This window comes from Dermacentor silvarum, chromosome 1 (assembly GCF_013339745.2).
Source record: "Dermacentor silvarum isolate Dsil-2018 chromosome 1, BIME_Dsil_1.4, whole genome shotgun sequence".
Taxonomy (NCBI): domain Eukaryota; kingdom Metazoa; phylum Arthropoda; class Arachnida; order Ixodida; family Ixodidae; genus Dermacentor; species Dermacentor silvarum.
Window position 1 is genome coordinate 68,052,652 of NC_051154.1, and position 13,117 is coordinate 68,065,768.

Here is a 13,117-nt window from a genome sequence, read left to right on the forward strand (position 1 = left end):
GCGTACACAGGAGCTGTGATGGCCCTGTGTAGATGGAGTGCTTTCTCCAGGTAGCGCAAGTGTAAAAACTGCCTTTCAGGGGCGTAGCCAGAAATTTTTTTCGGGGGGGGGGGGGGGGGTTCACCGGCCCGACTGGGGGGGGGGGGGCAAGCTTCTGCTTTCCTCGACGTCACGTGATCGATAGTAAATATCGGTAGTTTAAGCAGACTCTATACATGTATATCACAGACATGAGACCCCCCCCCCCCCCCCCCCCCTCGCGTGCGCGTGTGCTTGTGAAGAAATTAAGTAAAAAGTAAAGTAAACTCAGTAAATAGAGTAAGTACGACAGGTACAGTGGGCGTTTGGAGCAACGGTCTCCCAACGCACCACTGAATGGACCAGTCTTCGAAAACGCATCATTGAGACGACCCGTGCGATCGGAGAAGACATCATTAATTGTTCATTTCCGTTAAGCGTAGATGGCGTCGTCCTCGTCGGGGCGAAGTAAGTTTTACAAGTCAAGGACGGCTATACGCGTGAAAATGCACGTGTGACCAGGCTATACCTACTCCCGTAGCAATAGCTTGTTCGCTGCGTCTTTGCGCTAGAAACTTAAATACGCGCAAAAACGCGTAAGGCTTTTTTTTTTTTTTTGAAGCTTTCGTCGCCCTGCTCCCTCATACGAGAGGGTTGCATTTCCTGCGGCAAGTGCATGGGCAGCTGTGTCTTCCGCTGTGTGCGAGCGTGCAGCCGTCATTTGCTTTTACGTCAACAGATTCAGAATTGTACAGAATATTTCACCGCACAGCATAGATATGGTATGTGTACGCATATTAAGTAGTGCGTGCAACTCATTTCTGCTTCACTTACGCCGGTGCAAACAGGAAGCGGCCTTGTACCTCACAGAATCTCGACTGATTGGTGTACTAGTGATGCAGGAATGAACTCCGGTCTTGTTCAGTGCATAGTGCACATAATGAATTTCTCAGGACGCGTGAACTCCGACGAGAACTGTCAGCGCCTGCAACAAGAGTTTACTTACGCTGTACTGCGTACAGCAGTAATTCATGCTTGTCGGCTGTCTGTTTCGTGCATTCTGTTGCGAGTCGGTGGAATTTCACTGTTGTCACCCCTTTCACCCCTTCGTGTGTACATTGCTGGTTTGGGATTCCACAACAAAACAGCAACTACCAGCCTTCCGTAATTGCTGGTTTGGGATTCAACAACACAACAGTAATTACCAGCCTTCCGTAGGGGCGCAATCGCAAACAAGAGACGTTTCTCGCGCAGACTAAGCCTACGTTCACACTTGGGAAGCGGCAAGCGGGCGGAAAGGCCAAAGCGGGCGGAAAGGCCAAAGCAGCCGGAAAATTTTTTCCGCGCCTGTCCAAGTTGTTCAAATTTGTTTTGCTACCGCCGCGGCCACCGCTGCCGTTTTTGTCCAGATCCATCTCGTCTGCGTACGTTTGTCGGCGTGGTGGCGCTCATTATCGCATTATTTCGAGCGGTATGTTCATTCTTTGACCCACGTACCGTCATCAAAAGTGATCATATTACGCAACTTCGCGTGTCATCTGCGACCTTCGGTAAATTCTTCGTTGGCGTTCCGTAATTCTCCTCACACGGGCGCGGTAGCGCTGAGTCACAGGTTGGTGCCTAGGCGGGATCATATTTCTTTAATAGCTTTTATTTACAAGTTGTAATATCATTTTATCATTTCGTATTGTCGGCGCCTCCAGGACACCAAAGGGGCAACGGGAACACCACAGCTAAAACCCGGGTTGGCCCTTGTTTTGGGGCTCGCCAAAGCCTGCGCGTCCTACGTGAGACCTACGCTCCCAATCTATCGTCGCGACGAGAAAAGCACCCCGCGACTTCTGCAACATACCGCATACGTGCGAGGAGAATTATGGAGCGCCAACGAGGAATCTGCCTAACTATTGTCTGCCGTGGAAGTGGAAGAAGAAATGGCTTTTATACTTCTACCTACTTGTTTTCTAGAAATGGAGAATAAATAAACGGAAGACACGGACACCTCGGAAACGGCGGTGGTGGCTTCGCCTGGCTTTGCAAAAGCGCGAGAAGTTGGGTCACGCCAAGGCTTCGTTGCCGCACCTCCGGTCGCGCGACGTTGAATACTATCGCGAGTATTGCTGACAGTACGTTTTAGTGCCACTCTTGTCGTAGAGCAAGGGCTGGTTCTTGATTGCGTCGATCAGCATTACAGCCTACACTTTTGGTGCCATGTTCAATTTTACGACCGGTTGTTTACATGCTAGTGTAGCTTCGGCTACGTTCACACTTGGTCTCGGAGCTGTCGGAAGCGGCAAAATCTTGCAAAAATCCACCCGCCTAGGCGGCAAACAGGCAGAACAACAAGCGGCGAGCCAAATTAGTCTCGGACCGATTTTTTCGCTATGGCGAAGCGGAAATGCGGCGGTAAGTCGTTCTGCTAGACCGGAAGCTACGCTAGCATGTAAACAACCGGTCGTAAAATTGAACATGGCACCAAAAGTGCAGGCTGCAATGCTGATCGACGCGATCAAGAACCACCCCTTGCTCTACGACAAGAGAGAGAGAGAGAGAAAGAGAAAGAAAGACAAGGAGGTTAGCCAGTGTGAATACCGGCTTGCTACCCTGTACTGGGGAAAGGGGCAAAGGGAATAAAAGATGATAGAAGGAAAAAAAAAAACATTGAAGTAAGAAAATTTGCGCAATAACGCGACCCTACGCGCTACAACGTTCAAAGCCGGTCGCACAATTCACAAGCCTTTAAAAACTTCAGCAGAGCCCTTAAGGCCTTGAGTGCCGAAGTCCGTCTACACCAGTGTCCTAAAACTTTTTCTTCTGTGAGGGGGCGATTGTCCAGTTTTTCAAGCGCAGTCGCGAGCACTTTTCTTGCCACATTGTAGCGGGGACAGTCACAGAGTAGGTGCTTGATTGTCTCCTCGCGGCCACAGTTGTCGCAAGCAGGGCTGTCAGCCATTCCAATGCGGAAGGAATAGGCGTTCGTGAATGCGACGCCGAGCCACAGGCGGCACAGAAGTGTTGCTTCCGCTCGTGGTAACCCTGGTGGAAGACGGAGTTGCAGACATGGATCCAATCTGTGGAGGCGTGCGTTGCTGAAGTCACTGGTGTTCCACAGAGTCTGCGTAAGCTCGCGTGCGAGGGAACGAAGTTTGGTGGCTGCGTCTGTTCTCGACAGTGGTATGGATACAATAGGGGCACCATCGTGGGCCGATCGGGCAGCGTCATCCGCACTGTGATTTCCCGAAATTCCGCAGTGACCTGGTATCCACTGGTAGATGATGTTGTGCCCCTTGTCGGTTGCGTGATGGTGAAGTAGTCGGATGTCTGCTACTAATTGTGCGTTAGGTCCGTGGTTGAAAGGGGACAGCAGGCACTGGAGAGCTGCCTTCGAGTCACAAAAGATGGACCATGACTGTGACGATTTGGGGCCAATAAACTCCAGAGCAGCACGGATAGCTGCGAGTTCTGCAGCCGTCGATGATGTAATGTGAGACGTCTTGAATTGGATGGTGACAGATTTTACGGGAATTACCACTGCTCCAGCTGAACTTTTGGAGGAGACAGAACCGTCCGTGAAAACGTGGGTGCGTTCTCTGTGCTTTTCATGCATGAATGAACGCACGGTTTGTTTGAGGGCGAATGACGATATGTCCGTTTTCTTTCTGATACCGGGAATTACAAGAAGGGCTTGGATTGGATGCAGGCACCACAGTGGTAGAGATGGTCGTGCTGCAGGCGTGAAGTTCGATGGTAAAGTTCCATGGCTGGCGTCAATAGTCCTGCTAAACGCTGAACGAGGTCGAGTGGCAGGAAGGGAGGCGAGATGATGCGATGGAAGTCGGGCGAAGTGCCGGATGTGCATCCTTAAAGCATCGACTTGAATGTACGTAGTGATGGGGTGATCATGCGCGATGGCTATTGTTGCTGCCGTGGATGCACACCTGGGAAGGCCAAGACATATTCTCAGAGCTTGAGCTTGCACAGACTGGAGGACCCGGAGGTTGGTCTTACCGGTCCCACTCAGTACAGGTAAGCTATAGCGTAGGAGACCTAGGAAGAGTGCATTATAGAGTTGGAGCATCGCCCTCACAGATGTACGACAAGAGTGGTACTAAAACGTACTGTCAGCAATACTCGCGATAGTATTCAATGTCGCGCGACCGGAGGTGCGGCAACGAAGCCTTGGCGTGACCCAACTACTCGCGCTTTTGCAAAGCCAGGCGAACCCACCACCACCGTTTCCGAGGTGTCCGCGTCTTCCGTATATTCATTGTCCATTTCTAGAAAACAAGTAGGTAGAAGTATAAAAGCCATTTCTTCTTCCACTTCCATGGCAGACAATAGTTAGGCAGATTCCTCGTTGGCGCTCTATATAATTCTCCTCGCACGTGCACGGTATGTTGCAGAAGTCGCCGGGTGCTTTTCTCGTCGCGACGATAGATTGGGAGCGTAGGCCTCACGTAGGACGCGCAGGCTTTGGCGAGCCCCAACACCAGGGCCAGCCCAGGTTTTAGCTTTGGTGTTCCCGTTGCCCTTTTGGTGTCCTGGAGGCGCCGACAATAATACGAAATGATGAAATCTTATTACAACTTGTAAATAAAAGCTATTAAAGAAATATAATCATGCCTAGGCACCAACCTGTGACTCAGCGCCACCGCGCCCGTGTGAGAATAATCGCGGAACGCCAACGAAGAATTTACCGAAGGTCGCAGATGACACGCGAAGTTGCGCAAAATGATCACTATTTTGATGACGGGTGGGTCAATGAATGAACATACAATGCGATAATGAGTGCCACCACGCCGACAAACGTACGCAGACTAGATGGATGTGGAAGAAAGCGGCAGCGGCGGTAGCAAAACAAATGTGAACAACTTGGACATGCGCGAAAAAGATTTTCCGGTCGCTTCGGCCTTTCCGCCCGCTTGCCGCTTCCCAAGTGTGAACGTAACCTTCCAGTGAAGCAGAACGACTTTCCGCCGCGTTTCCGCTTCGCCATGGCATCGGCCCGAGACCGATTTGGCTCGCAGCCTGTTTTTCTGCCTGTTTTGCCGCCTAGGCGGGCGGATTTTTGCAAGATTTTGCCGCTTCCAACAGCTTCGAGACCAAGTGTGAACGTAGCCTAAGACCCTGCGCGAGCGCGGCCTAACCGGCACCTGAAGGGCAGCGGCGGAAATGTATACCGGAGATTTCGACCACCTGGGGTCTTTAACGTGCACCTAAATCTAAGTAAACGGGCCTCGAGCGTTTACGTCATCATCTAAAATGCCGCTGCCTCATTTGTTGCTTCATTTGTTGTGCATTTCTTGCTTCAGAATGCGGCCGCCACATTCTCGCCCAAAACTTCACAGAGTGTCAAAGCCTTGACAAACAGCGTGACAGTTTTTTCCATATGCACACATGATTCGCTGTAAATTACCAACCCAAACGGAAGCGCCCAGGAATGAAATTGTGATAGTAGCACCGGTTTCATGAATTATGTCAGCGCCAAGCGACGAGAACAAAGGGTGGGTAAATGGGGAGCAGGGGGGGGGGGGGGGGTTGCGAAAAAGATTTCGGGGGGGGGGGGGGGGGGTTGCAACCCCCCCCCCCCCCCCTGGCTACGCCCCTGCTGCCTTTATATTGGCTTCATGGCGCTTCGAAAAATAGCAGTCTACGCTCGTGTCACTCCTTTATTCCGCACCTTACGGCGTATATTTTACGCATTACACAACAGAATTTGGTTTGAGCAGTTGGTGCTGCCCAAAATGAAGTCAGTGGCAGGATTCAGTCATATACTGGATATATATTTGTTTTTTCCTTGCGAAATGTGCGATGTCAGAAAAGACATTGGGTAGCGGACATCGCAGAGTTCTCTAATGCTTTATACAGCGGTTTTCTTAATATTGGCATCATTCACGTCTGTTTCCGCAGTCGTAAGACATATCCCATCAGCATTACAGTTGGCATGCAGCAATGAGGAGGAAGACGGATAAAATACTTGATACCATAATAAATGACAGCTAAACGTGGTATCGAAGCGACACCCGTAAGTTTACATACCTATTAGCTTATCCATACACGCAGTGACGTCCTCTTATTACCTAGCGGCTAAAAATTTCTTTCAAATAAGCTAGTTAAGAACCTTTAGGTTCGATATATTGCAAAAAGATAGAGTTTTTGTTCAATATGCGCAATTCTTATATTGTATTTTCATGTTGGACATATTGAAGTTTTAGTGCATATGTAGCTTCTTTTTCTTTTTTTTTTCGTTCCGATATTTCCCGCCTTGGCAGATAAAGTTGAACGTTACCGTATATCTACTCATGCGCATCCTCTCGGATACGCTGCAGATGGCCATATGCGACCCCACAAGAATCCTTTGAACACATGCCCCTTCGGCGCTATGTTTCATGTTTCACGCGAAGTAGATAATGCGACAATTTGCGGTTAGCGGTGGTTAGCACTGTCACGGACGGCGAGACAATTCCATCGAGCTTCGCACGTGACTTACTTTGTTTTCAGGAAGGAGCTGTCCATGTACGGGAGCATCCCAAGGTTCGGGTCCATGTCTGCGCGCAGCGCTGTGTAGTGTGCGTACTTTCTCTCGCCAGGTTCGCCGGTACCACAGTAGGCGTTCAGGGTGGTTGTTGAAGGTTTATTGGGCGGCCACTTCTGCACGTCAGCGTGGTAGAGGAGGCGAAGTTCATTGAGTATTTTTAATGGCTGTTCTGCGCACGATGGGTGCTGTTTCAGGCCTGCATACGGTCGACCTCACGTAATTTTTATTCTCCAGGTCTTCGGAGCGCCAGCAGTTCTATATAGATGGCCAGCTAAATGATACCGCCTAAACTACTGCTGTCATTCACGGATTGTACAGGGAGCAGTAGACATATACCTGTACATGCTGAAGCGAAGCAACACGTGGTGGTGCCCAGGATGGTTTCCACGGTTGCCCGCTGATTCCCTGTCCTTATATTGGAACACTCTAGTGACGTCACTGCCCACATGTGTAATTCGCTTCATGTTCATTTTAAGTCTACGTAACTATAGCTCTCCTTTCGCTGGTGGACTGTGCAGGCAACCTGTAAGTACTTAAGGATTTATGCACTACCGGCGTAGACGACGCAAGAAAACGTCATTAAAGTTTTTGTGCTTTCTAAAACCTGTTGGCGTCAGTCACATGCAACTATAATTGCGCGAGAGACAAAAAGAAACAAGAACGGGCACCTGGCTAGGTTCCTGTCTTCCAGTAATCACTATAGCCGCGTAATGGTAAAGAAGCGACTGTTTGTGGAAAACCAGAACGTCTAACTGCGTATCGTGTCCCTCACCTCGATCTGCACCGGCGCAAGGTCCCTCAGGCACGTGTGCGGCCAATGAGGCATTGAGGTTTGTCGAGAGGCGACAACTTTCGAAGGGCCATACCGCATCTGCAAGCGTCAGTAACGGACGTTATTCCGGCGGAGGTGCGGACGCCATCGATTCGGTATAATGCTTTCACTATATGTGATTATGCCTAGAGAATGACTTACGTTTTTGAAGTAATACTTTAGGGTGCCGTCGTTTTGGTACTGTCGATACGCCCTCTGGATGACTGTGGCAGCGTACCAACGCTGTTGTGGAGTTGCTGTGCTTCCAGGCTGCGAAGAGCGTAAAAAACGAAAATAGGATAAAGAAAAGACTTCTTTGGTCAGTTTACAGTGCGATATTTCCTAGTTTGTGTTGGGGCGTAAAATGTATTCTGATATACTGCCAAAAAATTGCAGGACGCTTAAGCTTCGCCTTTAAGAGTGGAACGCGATAGCGTTATCGGACCCCGTTCGCATCGCATTTTTTTTTTCAGTGGAAGCGCTTCACTGCAACACTGAACGTGGGAAAGGCAGCTTACAAAGACCTAGCTTACACCGATCCCCTTAAAGTCGGCTTCACTTTTAAACAGAAATGCATTGCTGGGAAGAAGTTTTTCCAGGGGCAATATAAGTGGTCTTATTTAAAATGTGAAGGCCCTAGCACCTTTCTTGTTGTTTTATTAATTGTTTACTATTGGCCCCGACGCGCGCGCGTGTCCAAAACGCATTAGGCAGGGGAAGTCCCAATTCGACCTGCCGTAAAACCCCTATATATAAAAAGTAGCGTCACGCTTTGAAGAATGCCGCCGCCTCCTCGCACACCCTGTCCGAGGCCGACGCCGCGCCGCCGGGCGCTGGCTGGGTTTGTTTACGATCACGCTCCATCGCCATTTTCGCCCGAGAAGCGTCTACGGAAGGGCGAGGAGCACAAAGATAGCGGCCAACACAGTCGGCGATCGTCGAATCTGATCAGCGGCGAAAGATAAACAAGTGCACTTGTTTCAAGCGGTGTAGGCAGCGCAACGGTCGAAAAAGGAGCGCGAAAGAGGGGAGAAACGAGGAGGTGGGAAGGCGGAGAGTGTCGCTACTTTTCATATATAGGGGTTTTAACTTGCCGCCTCCAGCTAAATTGGCGGGTAAAAATTTTCCGCCAAATATAGCATGAGGGAATCAAAATGGCGAAAATACCAGCTGACAGACCACGTTTCCCGCACCCGTTGGTGCCGTGAAACTAATTCAATTTTTAAATTTAACTTTGGCCTCAGCAGCCAGAGACCCATAGCGTGTCTGAGAGCGGTACATGGCACGTCTACGTTTTAGTTAAACAGGCTTGTAAGCATAGTTTTTATTACAGCACACTTCGAAAAACACCCTTTATATGTGTGTACAAGTGGAAGGCAACGACAATGTTTAATGCAGTTCACATTCTTGGCGTGAGAAAGTACTACCACGAGCACGCCACCGTGCCTTATAACTTGTTGCTTTGTATGCTATGGAAAAAAAATGTGATGTGTTAAAATAAAAGGAAAAGGCAACTAGTATATTAAAGATGTTTGCAGGTTTCGTGTGCGCCTTGGTGCAAAACTAAATTAAAGAAATTTATTAGATCGCGTGCCAAGATGGGTGCATCAGAGCGTGACAAAAAGAATGCAGGGACGCGCCGCGACTTCTAGCGAAATAGGGAATTAAAATGGCTGCTCGACAAATTTGGCGGTAAATAGCGCTCAAAATTTTGGAGTTGTCACCACCCTAAAAGAGCGCTTGCATGTAGGCTCCCTAACCATTGATGATGATGATGATGATTTATTGGCATCCCCTTTGAAACGGGGTGGCGACAAATAGTCACCTAGCCTGCTTGATTTAATAAGGTATACTACACATGTTCTTTATCTCGCATTTTTGTATACCTTTTTCAAAAATTTAGCTTGTACCGCTGCCTATGATTTTAAGAGATCAGGTCGTATCCATCTTTTCCCTGCTTTTTTTTTCACCAGTACTCTAATCGTCTCTTGCTGATCTCTACGGCTGATCTGTTTATGTTTCCTTCCACTTTAAACCCAAGCGCTTCTGGGAGTTGCACGTTACCTACGGTTCTCGCTGGGTGGATCCCGTCGCATTCCATTAGGATGTGCTGAGTGGTCTCTGGATCTTTACTGCAGCATACACATGTCTCATCTAGTTCCGAATATTTGTTCCGATATGTTTTCGTCCTTAGGCAACCGGCTCGAGCCTCAAATAGCAAGGCACTGCCCTTTGTGTTATCGTACAGATTTTCCCTTCTAATTTCTTTCTTCTCATTCTTGTAAATCTCCATTGTCCTTTTCGTTTCCATTCTTTGCATCCAATTCACGGTCTCTATTTCTCTCACTTTCTTTCTGATGACCCCTGGTTGTCTATTTACAGTTTCGATTATCCTGTACTTGGTTGCCAACTTCCTTGACCTCTTCCTCCATTCTGTGTCCACGCTTTTCATGTAGAGATACTTGTGCACTTTAGCCGCCCATTTATTTTCATCCATGTTCCTGAGCCTTTCTTCAAAACTAATTTTGCTTTGTGCTTCTCTGACTTCAAAAGAGGCCCAACCCATGTCTCCATGCACTGCCTCATTTGTCGTATTACCGTGTGCTCCCAAAGCCAACCGGCCTACTGATCTTTGGTTAACTTCTAAACCCGCCAATATATCCGATTTTAAGCATATAATGGCATTTGCGAATGTTAGCGCTGGCACCATTACTCCTTTCCAGATTCCACGCACCACCTCATACTTATTGTGGCCCCACAGTGCTCTGTGTTTCATTAATGCTGCATTCCGCTTCCCCTTTATTTTCACATTATCTTGGTGGTTGCTTGAGTAATTCTTTCCTTCGTTTATGTGTACGCCGAGGTACTTATATTGCTTCACTATGGGTATTACTTGCTGTTGAGGATACTTGCTGTTGAGGACCTGCCGAGGATGCGAGCGCCATCTGGATATCATTTTCGCAAGTAAACTACCCGAGCGCGCAGCTCTAGGTCTGGTAGAAATGAAGTAAACTACCCGAGCGCGCCGCTCTAGGTCTGGTAGAAATGCAGGAAAAGGGGTTTGTCTTTGAGTTTCCTCGTAGCAGAATTATGTTTTCTCGTACATTCAAATTACAATCCTACGCCGAATCCGACGCGGAATGGTAAAGTCGTACTTCACCATTTTTCGGACGGATTTCACTGTGAGAAATTTAATTTTTGTTCACCAAAACTTTGCACCACGTGGAGGCGCTGCGCGTTTGGGGTGATTGGTGATGACACGGGGACCTTAGCGTTATTACGTTAATATATTCCTACCGTTACATACCTAAATGAGGAAGGAGTACGAAGGAGGAGGAAGAACAGCTAGAATTTAGGTCAGTAATGTTCAACCGGGAAGAGATTTGATCCGATCTCTCGCATCGCCCGGGGACAGGGTGCCCTGTGGTGATGCAAGTGGCTATTGTTCCGGAGACAGTGAACTCACCCTCCTCAGAGCCGTGCAGTCCTGGGGCAGCACCACGGCAGCGAATCCGGCAAGGGCCTTCGGTGTCTTGGTACACCTGACCAAGCTCAGCTGTGTGCGGTCGAAAGCGATCACGTCATCAACCGGGCTGTTCATCTCGTCCTGGCCGCCCACCAGATACACCTCATAGCCTGTAGTTAGCGGAAAACGTTCGTTCTCAGATTTCAGCGACGGAGTATGCATTGGAGACTTTTAATGGAGTTTGGTACTCCCGACACGAGATAGAGAGAGAGAGGGCGGGGGGGGGGGGGGGGAGGATCCTGGCGTTGAGCCTCTGTTGTTGCGCGCTATGTAGCCACAACCTGGCGACTTCGATCGATGCGAGTATTTTTTCTATGAGCAAGTGCGACCTGTTAACCCAGCAAAAATGATTTCTCCGCTGTTTGTACTTCGCACGTGGTTAGAAGACAACATTTGTTGCGCTACTATGTTACTGTAATCCAGCAAGTAAGGTTGATAGACTTAAAGGGGCCCCGAACCACCCCTCGGACTTGGTGAAATAACAGTCCATGGGTAGCACACGCTGCTGTGAACATCTCAGCCAAGTTTTGCTGTCGTACGCGGTGCGTGGAGCTCGCAAGCAGAGCGCGAAGTCACCTTTCACTCAAAGGCTCTCGTTTCAAAAGTCGCAATGATCCTCACTCTTCTCTCTACTTTATTTCGTAATAAAGCACATACCCATACGCGGCAGCTTTTGGTAGCTGCGGTCGGCTACGCCGCGGCCGTTGCGGGGTGCCGCCACGTCCACTGGCTGCTCGCTGTGAACAACCGCGTTTGGCTTACGTTTAGCGCGTCGTACGCACCAAAATCGGAAGTCGTGGCGTCTATGTTGACTCGCTGTGGACAATCGCGTTTGGCTTAAATTGAGTGCGTCGTAGGCACCAAAATCGGAAGTCGTGGCGTACACCAAAATCGGAAGTCGTGGCGTTCTACGTTAACATCCAAAATGAAATTTGAACTGCGCGCCACGGTGACATTTCGAAGGCGGAGCGTTGTGGCCCCGCCGCACCTCGCTGTAGCCTTCGCAGTGCAAGGTATTGAAGCAGGGAGGGGAGCACAGTGGAGGCCGTGTTTGATTGCCAATAACTCTGCTTGTGCTGATCGTATTGAAGTACTTTTTGCGGCAAAGTATTTATGAAAAAGCCTATTTTCACTTCAAATATCTTTCTCCTGTTCGATAAAAAAGTGGTTCAGGGACCCTTTAAGAAATTACTGCCGGAACTCCCCTAAGGGTTATCGTGGTGCGAAACATTATAATAGTGGCATCGTATTTGCACATTGGCAAGCTAAACGTTCTTGCTTCTCTTCTACCGTTAGATTAGGGTAGCTCTGTCTATCCCTGGCTCTTCTGGCTCATGACGTTGAAGCAACGCTCACCTGCTTTGGTCGAGGCATGTTTGCAGTCCGAGAGCAGTAGCAGCTTTGGCGAGCGGCGCCCGGTGTCCAATCATTGCACCAATAGATGTGCGCCAGTTGCGCGGTCGATGCGCCTTTAGCGCGTGAAGGGAAGGAGTTTCGGGCTTAGTTGCGTGTGATGTTCCCTTCGTGCCCAGTGGACCGAGTACCCACAAATTATCGTATGGTCACGTGAATCACCTTAAATGAACCCCTACTACATAGATTGACAATTATATATATATATATATATATATATATATATATATATATATATATATATATATATATATATATATATATCTTACCGCCCTTGGTAAGAGGCCCCATTGTAAAAATCGCGCTCACACATATCGTAGCCCCGACGCTCGTCTTGCTGGCGCTTGCGGCAAAAGCGTGATATGTGGCCGCGATAGCCACAATAAAATTAGCACGTAGGACGAGACGGACGCCAAGGGGGGTAGTAGGGTGTGTTCGGTGTACCGTGTGACAGGGAGGTCAGATGGGCCGATGAAGGCTCTGGCGGTGATGACGGGAAGTGAACCGTGGGCGCAGTAGCAACCGACGCGTAAGTTGGTAGCGGCAACGGAGAAGTGAAGTGGCCGACAGGCTTGGCAGCAACTTGCGCGTATGTCGGTCGTGCGGTAGTTGCTAATGCGTGAGGGACAGGAGCTTGTGCTGGCACAGCGCAGGTCAAGGACGCCAATTCTTCCCTGATAACGTCACGCAATGACGCACCAAAAGGTTGGCTGTGATACGTCGAAGGTGAGGTTAACCCCATCGATTGTAACTCTTCGCGTATGAGCGTGCGTATCAGCGTACGTAGGTCATGGTCCCCCGTAGAATGGGCATC

General features: G+C 49.1%; 1 protein-coding gene across 1 annotated transcript in view; it reads right to left on the reverse strand.

The window, feature by feature from the left end:
• Window positions 1-13,117, reverse strand: part of LOC119444987 (alpha-scruin) — a 120,444-nt gene that overhangs the window by 67,683 nt on the left and 39,644 nt on the right. The window lies entirely within an intron of this gene.